The sequence below is a fragment of the Heteronotia binoei genome, chromosome 1 (assembly GCF_032191835.1).
Source record: "Heteronotia binoei isolate CCM8104 ecotype False Entrance Well chromosome 1, APGP_CSIRO_Hbin_v1, whole genome shotgun sequence".
Classification (NCBI taxonomy): Eukaryota; Metazoa; Chordata; class Lepidosauria; order Squamata; family Gekkonidae; genus Heteronotia; species Heteronotia binoei.
This window is the reverse complement of record NC_083223.1, coordinates 270,113,895-270,122,772: the sequence shown is the minus strand read 5'-3', so window position 1 is coordinate 270,122,772 and position 8,878 is coordinate 270,113,895. Positions and strand designations below refer to the sequence as shown.

At 47.7% G+C, this 8,878-nt stretch overlaps 1 pseudogene; it reads right to left on the bottom strand.

Moving 5' to 3' along the window:
- Window positions 1–239: 239 nt before the first annotated feature.
- Window positions 240–8,878, bottom strand: part of LOC132582582 (zinc finger protein 420-like) — a 32,089-nt pseudogene continuing 23,450 nt past the window's right edge.

Sequence of the window (8,878 nt, the reverse complement as noted above, 5' to 3'; positions counted from 1 at the left end):
ATGAACTGTCGAGGCTGAGAGGCAGCTCTGATCTTATGGTACTTTTCCTGATGAAGAACTGAACTTTACAGAGATTATGAAAAAAACACAATGCAGAAACATTGCTGGTTGGGGCTGATAGGAGTTGTAGGCAAAAAACATCTGGAGAGCAACTGTTGGCCACCCCTGCATTATGCTGTTATATGGTTTCTGTGTGTATCCTTTGGTGGGAAGTCAGTTTTGACTTCGTCCTGAAGCTTTTACCACACTCCAGGCACGTATATGGTTTCTCCCCTGTGTGAATTCTTTGGTGGGAAGCAACAGCAGAGTTTTGAGTGAAGTTTTTCCCACACTCCAAGCATTTATATGGTTTCTCCCCTGTGTGAATTCTTCGGTGGGTAGTAAGAACAGAACTCTGACTGAAGCTTTTCCCACACTCCAGGCATTTATAGGGTTTCTCTCCAGTGTGAATTTTCTGATGGACACTAAGGTTAGAACTGCGATTGAAGCTTTTTCCACACTCCAGGCATGTATACGGTTTTTCCCCCGTGTGAATTCTTCGGTGGAAAGTAAGACTGGAACTGTCAGTGAAGCTTTTCCCACACTCCAGGCATGTATACGGTTTCTCCCCTGTGTGAATTCTTCGGTGGGTAGTAAGAGCAGAACTCTGACTGAAGCTTTTCCCACACTCCAGGCATTTATAGGGTTTCTCTCCAGTGTGAATTTTCTGATGGATATTAAGGTTAGAACTGCGATTGAAGCTTTTTCCGCACTCCAGGCATGTATATGGTTTTTCCCCTGTGTGAATTCTTCGGTGGGAAGTAAGACTGGACCTGTGAGTGAAGCTTTTCCCACACTCCAGGCATGTATACAGTTTCTCCCCTGTGTGAATTCTTCCGTGGGTAGTAAGAGCAAAACTATTACTAAAGCTTTTCCCACACTCCAGACATTTATAGGGTTTCTCTCCAGTGTGAATTTTCTGATGGACACTAAGCTGTGAACTCTGACTGAAGCTTTTACCACAATCCAGGCATGTATAAGGTTTTTCCCCTGTGTGAATTTTTTGATGGACACTAAGGTTAGAACTGCGATTGAAGCTTTTCCCACACTGCAGGCATTTATACGGTTTTTCCCCTGTGTGAATTCTTTCATGGGAAGCAAGAGTGGAACTGCGACTGAAGCTTTTCCCACACTCCAGGCATTTATATGGTTTCTCCCCTGTGTGAATTCTTCCGTGGGTAGTAAGAGCAAAACTATTACTAAAGCTTTTCCCACACTCCAGACATTTATAGGGTTTCTCTCCAGTGTGAATTTTCTGATGGACACTAAGCTGTGAACTCTGACTGAAGCTTTTACCACAATCCAGGCATGTATAAGGTTTTTCCCCTGTGTGAATTTTTTGATGGACACTAAGGTTAGAACTGCGATTGAAGCTTTTCCCACACTGCAGGCATTTATACGGTTTTTCCCCTGTGTGAATTCTTTCATGGGAAGCAAGAGTGGAACTGCGACTGAAGCTTTTCCCACACTCCAGGCATTTATATATTTTCATTCTGTTGCACATCTTTTGTTGAATAGGAATAACTGATACTTCAGTTAAATGTTCTCCTCTTGCAGTGCTCTCATTCCTGCTCCCTACTTGACATCTCTTTTGCTGTAGAGACTCATCCCCCTCTAAAAGACTGGAATTATTCTTCCCTTTCGGTGGGTGTTTTCTCTCCTTCTTCCTTGGTGCATCCAAAGATTCAAACTTCTCTTTCGCATCTGAATGTGTATCCTTGTTCACCATTGGTGAGTGTTCTTCTTCATCATTCGCTGACTGCCACACGTCTCCTGCTGAAAGAAAAGGATACCTGGTTGGATGATTTGGCACTTTCCACAAATGCAAAGTGTCCAGACTCGCTCCCCCATACTTAAATCAGAATGGAGATCTCTCAGCCTTTGTATCCCTGTCAGGAGTGGGAGAGGTATTAGAAAAAGGAAATTCAGAATACATAAGTACCACGCACACCGTAATTTAGCTAGACTAGAACAAAAAAAAAAAAATTAGGGACAGAAAATTAGCATTTGTGATATAAGAGTCCTGTATCCCTGTTCAGTCCTGGGGGGTCCATTGTTCTGAATTTGTGGATAAATTTGATTTCAGCAATTGTGCTTTTTAATTTCTCCTTTACACTTCTCTGTTTAAGGGCTGCCGCTCTTCGGCCCATTCGTTCTTTAGTGTAGGGATTGGATTGTTGGTCTGACAAACAGAGGGGAAGGCCATCGCTGCCTTTTGCTGGCATATACAACCTCGGGAGATCACATGTGAATGTACCAGAGATGGTACGGCTTGTGTGGTTGGGTCTTGTGATGGTGGTGTCCGAGTGAACCTGGAGACAGAGTTTGCGGCAGACTCTGGACTCAGATTCTGTGTCCAGGTTAGGAAGGGCTTTGTTCTGGGATTGAAGCTGTTTACAGGCAAGAGGGAAGAAAAGGTCTGCATCCCAATGCCTGTGAGAGAAGCGTGTCATCATCCAGCATGGTGTGTTAATGACTCACTGGATGGCTTTTAGCTGAGAGGTGCATGTGACCACCAGTAATGAGCATAAGGACATATGAAGAGACCTGGAGGGTAGTTCCAGTCAACATGCAATCGTGTATTAATCAGAAGAGACAAATCTGGAAGAGGAAGGAAGGAAGGAAGGAAGGAAGGAAGGAAGGAAGGAAGGAAGGAAGGAAGGAAGGAAGGAAGGAAGGAAGGAAGGAAAGAGAAGATGATGATGATATTGGATTTATACCCCTCCCTTCACTCTGAATCTCAGAGTCTCTGAGAAGCCTAAAATCTCCTTTATCTTCCTCCCCTGACAACAGACAGAGGTGGGTGTGGCTGAGAGAGTTCTCACAGCAGCTACCCTTTCAAGGATAGCTCTGCCAGAGCTATGGCTGACCCAAGGCCATTCCAGCAGCTGCAAGTGGAGGAGTGGGGAATCAAACCCGGTTCTCCCAGATAAGAGTCCGCACACTTAACCACTACACCAAACCAAGACTTCCCCTGCAAGAGGCTGGATTTTATATCGGCGTCTTGTAGGCGCCAGAACTTTCACAAACACGTGCAACCCTGCTCCATGCCCAGGGCCAGGACAGCAGTCTGGGGTTGCTTTGAGTCAAAACTCTGCCATAAAGCACATATTTTCTGCTTTGCAGGCCCAGAGAGCCAGCCTCAAGGCCTGGAATCGCTAGATCAAGGGATTGCAGGCAAAAGAGGGCTGGCCAACACCCTGCTCTGGAAAACTCTCCCTCCAGAGTGGACAACACTGAGCTGGACTTGGCAAAAGGGCCATCAGAGGAGGCAGAAGGAAACCGCCTCTTGTCCTGGGTTGAAGATCTACAGGCACCATTTCAGCATCTGCTATTCCCCCAAGCCCTTTGCAGGGCAAACTGCAAGAACAAGCAAAGCCAATGAAATTCTCCAGCCCTTTGAAGGAAGCGCAGGCCACACCCAGTCCCAAGACAGACTTCTGAAGCCCCCCTACCTGCCAATCCATCACAGTCCAGGAGAAACGGCTCTTTGTCTCCTTCCAGCCGGGATATGAGATCAGGTTTGGCGATCGGAGGACCTGTTTATCAGGGGGGAAACCCACAAAATTAGACCTCTTTTGTGTGCTCATCAATTCAACCATTCCAAACCAGCTGAAAAGAGTGCCCTAATGAATAATAAAATTTAAGGAATAATAAAATAATAAAATTTGTGGCAGGGGCTGAGCTTTCGTGACTCACCACTCACTACTTCTTCTGCTCACCGTGACTCCTGACGGTCATGCCCTGCCACAAATCCTGTTAGTCTTGAAGGTGTTCCTGGACTCTCGCCCTTTTCTGCTGCTGCAGACCGACTAACACGGCTGCCCATCTGGATCTAACTCTGAGGCAGACTGACTGTCCCTCCAGAAACACACACAGGCAAGCAATGGGAGCGGCAAAGAGGGGTATCGTATGGGGTCAAGACTCATCCCTCTTTCCTCATACTGAGACTCTGTAGGAGCCTGGATATGGGGTAGGGTTGCCAAGTCCAATTCAAGAAATATCTGGGGACTTTGGGGGTGGAGCCAGGAGACCTTGGGGGTGGAGCCAGGAGACATTAGGGGTGGAGCCAAGATCAAGGCTGTGACAAGCATAATTGAACTCCAAAGGGAGTTCTGGCCCTCACATTTAAAGGGACGGCACACCTTTCAATGCCTTCCTTCCATAGGACATAATGAAGGATAGGGGTACCTTCTTTGGGGGCTGATAGAATTGGGCCCCCTTCTGGTCCAATCTTTTTGAAACTTGGGAGGTATTTTGGGGAGAGGCACTAGATGCTATACTGAAAATTTGGTGCCTCTACCCCAAAAATCAGCCCTCCCAGAGCCCCAGATACCCGCAGATCAATTCTCCATGATTTTCTATGGGAATAAATCCCCATAGGGAATAATAGAGTTCCCAGCAGACATTTCCCTCCCCTTCCCCCGCTTTCTGACGACCCTTAAGCGGGGGAAGGGTCTCCAAACCGGGGGATCCCCTGACCCCACCTGGGGATTGGCAACCCTAATATGGGGCCAGGCACTCGTGTGTTCCCAACTCTGGGCCTCTTGGGACCTCGGCCTCTGTGTGCACAGACTGAAGGTGGGTGCAGCATTTCCCCACAAAACAGTGAGGTGATTCTTTAAGAAGGGCTGATTTTTATTCAACATTAAGATAAAGGAAGACAAGAAAGGAAGTTGGCAGCTGGAAGTCCAAACAGGTATCTATTTGGGCACCTTTAAGACCAACAAAGTTTTATTCCGAGTAGAAGCTTATAAGCTTATCCTTGCATGTGCACATTTCTCCAAATACATTGAAACGGATTTCCTCAAATATGGCATGCAGGTTGTCAGGAAGAGCTAATCAGAGCCAAGTTGCACAAGAAACTGAGCAATCAACACAGCTGGGATTGCAAGAACACTATGGTGGGACTGGCAGATAACAGCAAATTGGCAGACAGATAAGAAAGGCGTTAGATCTTAGCTGCCAACTCAAGAGCCGGTCTGTTTCCTTAGGGGCAGTAGTAGGTTAGATGGAAGAACCCGGGCTGAAATGTTTGGCTGAGTCCCAGACCATAAACACTTCATCCCCTGTATCTCTTGGTGGGAGGGATGCCCTGGGACAGTGGAATCAAATCACACTGTCTTCTCTGCTACTTCCGGGATTCAAGTAGCTTAGGTCCTTTGCCCATAACTGCTCGGAACAAGGCACACTGCGATAATGAGATTCACTCAAAAACAACCATTTAGTACTTGCTTAGGGATCTCTTAGGAGCCTGAAGGAGAGTTTGTCCCTTTATAACAAACTTAGGAAGCAGATCAAGTTGTTCACTTGAAGGTGTGAAGACATTTAAGTAAAGGAAATCCCTTCGTGTCTTCAGTAACACCCGTCCTTTGTTCTCACCAAAAACCTAGGGGCTGGAGTCTGAAACGACCTTAACAAGTTTGGTTGGTTTGCTTTTGGAAAGTGCTTTCTTGAAAGGGGGATCCGGAAAGCTCATTTTGCATTGCAAAATATTTGGGAAATAATTTCTTCCATGTCCAATCAAGGCTATTCCTCCCCCTGGGTCTTTGGGGACCTCTCCTCTGGGAATGAAAGCAAGGTGTGGGGGGAAGGCTTTAAGCGAAACCTTTCTGCTATTTTGTGGCCCTAGGCATCGAGAGGGGTGCTGGCATAACACTGGCAGTCATGCCAAGCTGTGCCATCCCAAGCTGAGACGGAGAGGCCAGCTGGGAACTGAAATGACAGCAGAGGCAGCAGCCGCGTCTCAGCCCAGACTGGAGGGAAGCCCCTACTTAGAGCCTCCCACCATCTCCAGACCAGGCCTCTCTTGGCACCTCTTCCGATGCCCTCTCAGGGGCTTCAGGCCCAGAAGTGCCAGGCAGGGGCTCCCTCTCTGCAAGGAGAGCACAGAGCCCTCCCCACACCAGAGGGAGGAGAGCGGAGGGGGGCAGAGACCACCAATGGGACCAGGGCAGGCAGCCTGACCTCCTCCTTCCTCCCTAAGAAACACCTCACAGTCACTCCTCACAGCAAGAAGGAGAAAAGGATACTTACTGAGAGAGGCCACGTTCCCAAAATTCTCCAGCATGACTTCCTTGTACAGAGCTCTCTGGGCTGGGCAGGCTCCACTTCCCCGGGGTGAAGGTCACGGCCACCTCTTCGAAGGACACCCCCGCCTGCAAGAAGGAGAAGGAAGCATTGCTTTACCACACTGGAAAGCTGGTCCATGGCGGGGAGGGGAGCCAAAAACAGAGAGAGCCAATTCATAGTGGAAGAGCAGCAGAAAGAGGTGGTAAGAAGAGCCCCAAAGGGACATCTCTCCCCACCTCCAGCCCTCCAGGGAGCATTTTGGAACCAGAGGGGTGTCCTCAGCCACAGGGGGCTACCAGCCTTGAGGGGAAGAGGCCAAAGGTGGCCGTATGATAAAGGACCAAATACTTTTCCATGGGAAAATTCAATATTGTTATGGAGGCATTTGGATTTGGACCCAATCAATAGGAATGTTCCAGTTCTCCTGCTTGTCTACAGAAACCACCCTAGACGGGGGGGGGGGGGGGGGTGTGACCGTTTTTCTGCCTTCCCAGCAGAGAACACGAGAATCAAGAAGGAGCCCAATCCTCTGAACAGAGAAGCATCCCTACTGCCTGCCCCACGTTTCCCCAGAGATCCTGCCTCCCCCCGTACCTGAGCTGGCTGCATGGCGGCCCTTTTCCCTTCAGCACACAGAGGAGATGGCGGAAGAGGCCTCAAGGGTGTCTTTCCACCGACCTAGGAGGGAGAGAAAGAAAGACGTTGAGATTGGAATCCAGTTTTGCTCCACACACATTTCCTGTGCCAGTCCTTGGAGTCAACCTCTCTCCAGGCTGGATTCAGAGCACAGTTCAAGATCCTGATTTGAGCTTTCAAGACCGTCAGCTGGCTTGGAGAAGGCATCTGACTCTTTACATCACTTCTTCAAGACAAGCCAGCCGGTGGTTTGGAGAATGCATTCAAAGTTGCTTTCTTTTCACCTCTCCCTCCCCCCCAATCTATTTCCCTTCCTTCCTTCCTGTCTTGCGGCTCTCAGACATGTAATGTTCATGTCTTGTGGGCTCTCAGATATCTGACGTTTATTCTTTGTGGCTCTTACATTAAGCAAATTTGGCCACACCTGGATTAGAAATTTGAGCTGAAGTGAGACAAGTGAATGGAAAGGGTTAATACCCAGCCAGCAGTTAATTGGTATTTTAACAAAGGACAAAATTTATGCCTCCAAGGTTACAGATAAGGGACCAGGGGTCTTGGCAGACATAAATGTAGAGTACAGATGAAGACTTACAGGCAGTGGACACCTACTGAGCATGCTTAATGGATTTATGAATATGCATTTGCACGCCCAGCATAAGTAATTGCTTCATTTACATGGTCATACAATGTTACGTTGAGGGTGGGGTTATACTAAGGAGCTAATGCATAGTGGACAGCCTTAAAATTGTAAACCGGGGTGGCCAAACTTGCTTAACGTAAGAGCCACATAGAATAAATGTCAGATGTTGGAGACAGGAAGGAAGGAAGGCAGCAAATAGATGGGGGGAGGCTGGGAGGTGGAAAGAAAGCAACTTTAAATGCAGTCTCCAAGCCACTGTCTGGCTTGGCTCGGAGAAGTGATTCAAAGAGAGAGATGCCTTCTCCAAGCCAGCCAATAGGGTGGGGTGGGGGGGCTTCAAGAGCCACACAATATGCGTGAAAGAGCCACGTGTGGCTCCCGAGCCATGGTTTGGACAACCCTTTTGGAAACCTTGCTATCTCGTCCAATGAGAGGACAGGGGAGGGACTTGCGGCCGGTAATAGGTATAAAATGTATTTTTCTTTATTCTGTACTTTGGGCTTGCCTGGGGAGTACAGCTCCTACTGATATCAGTACAGATCTACGTGACTGACTGACTGGAGAGGGCAGGGTATAAATGCGAAAGAAAGAAAGAAAGAAAGAAAGAAAGAAAGAAAGAAAGAAAGAAAGAAAGAAAGAAAGAAAGAAAGAAAGAAAGAAAGAAAGAAAGAAGTGAGACTAGTGAATGGAAAGGGTTAATACCCAGCCAGCAGTTAATTGGTAAAAAGAGGTATTTTAACAAAAGAGAAGATGTCCAAAGAAATGGCGACATTATTAGGCAAAATTTATGCCTCCAAGGTTACAGATGAGGGACCAGGGGTCTTGGCAGACAGAACAGTAGAGTATAGATGAAGACTTACAGGCAGTGGAGACCTACTGAGCATGCTTAATGGATTTATGAATATGCATTTGCATGCCGAGCATAAGCAATTGCTTCATTTACGTGGTCATACAATGTTATGTTGAGGGTGGGGTTATATTAAGGAGCTAATGTGTAGTGGGCAGCCTGGAAATTGTAAACCAGGGTGGCCAAACTTGCTTAACGTAAGAGCCACATAGAATAAATGTCAGATGTCTGACAGCCGCAAGATGTGAATGTCAGATGTTTGAGACAGGAAGGAAGGGAGGAAGGCAGCAAATAGATGGGGGAGAGGCTGGGAGGTGGAAAGAAAGCAACTTCAAATGCAGACTCCAAGCCACTGTCTGGCTTGGCTCGGAGAATTGATTCAAAGAGAGAGATGCCTTCTCCAAGCCAGCCAATGGGGTAGGGTGGGGGGGCGTCAAGAGCCACACAATATGCGAGCCACGGTTTGGCCACCCCTGTTGGAAACCTTGCTCTCTCATCCAATGAGAGGACAGGGGAGGGACCTGCGACCGGTGATAGGTATAATGTATTTTTCTTTATCCTGGGCTTGCCTGGGGAGTACAGCTCCTACTGGTATCAGTAAAAACTTTGGAACAGATCTACCTGACTGACTGACAAACTGGGGA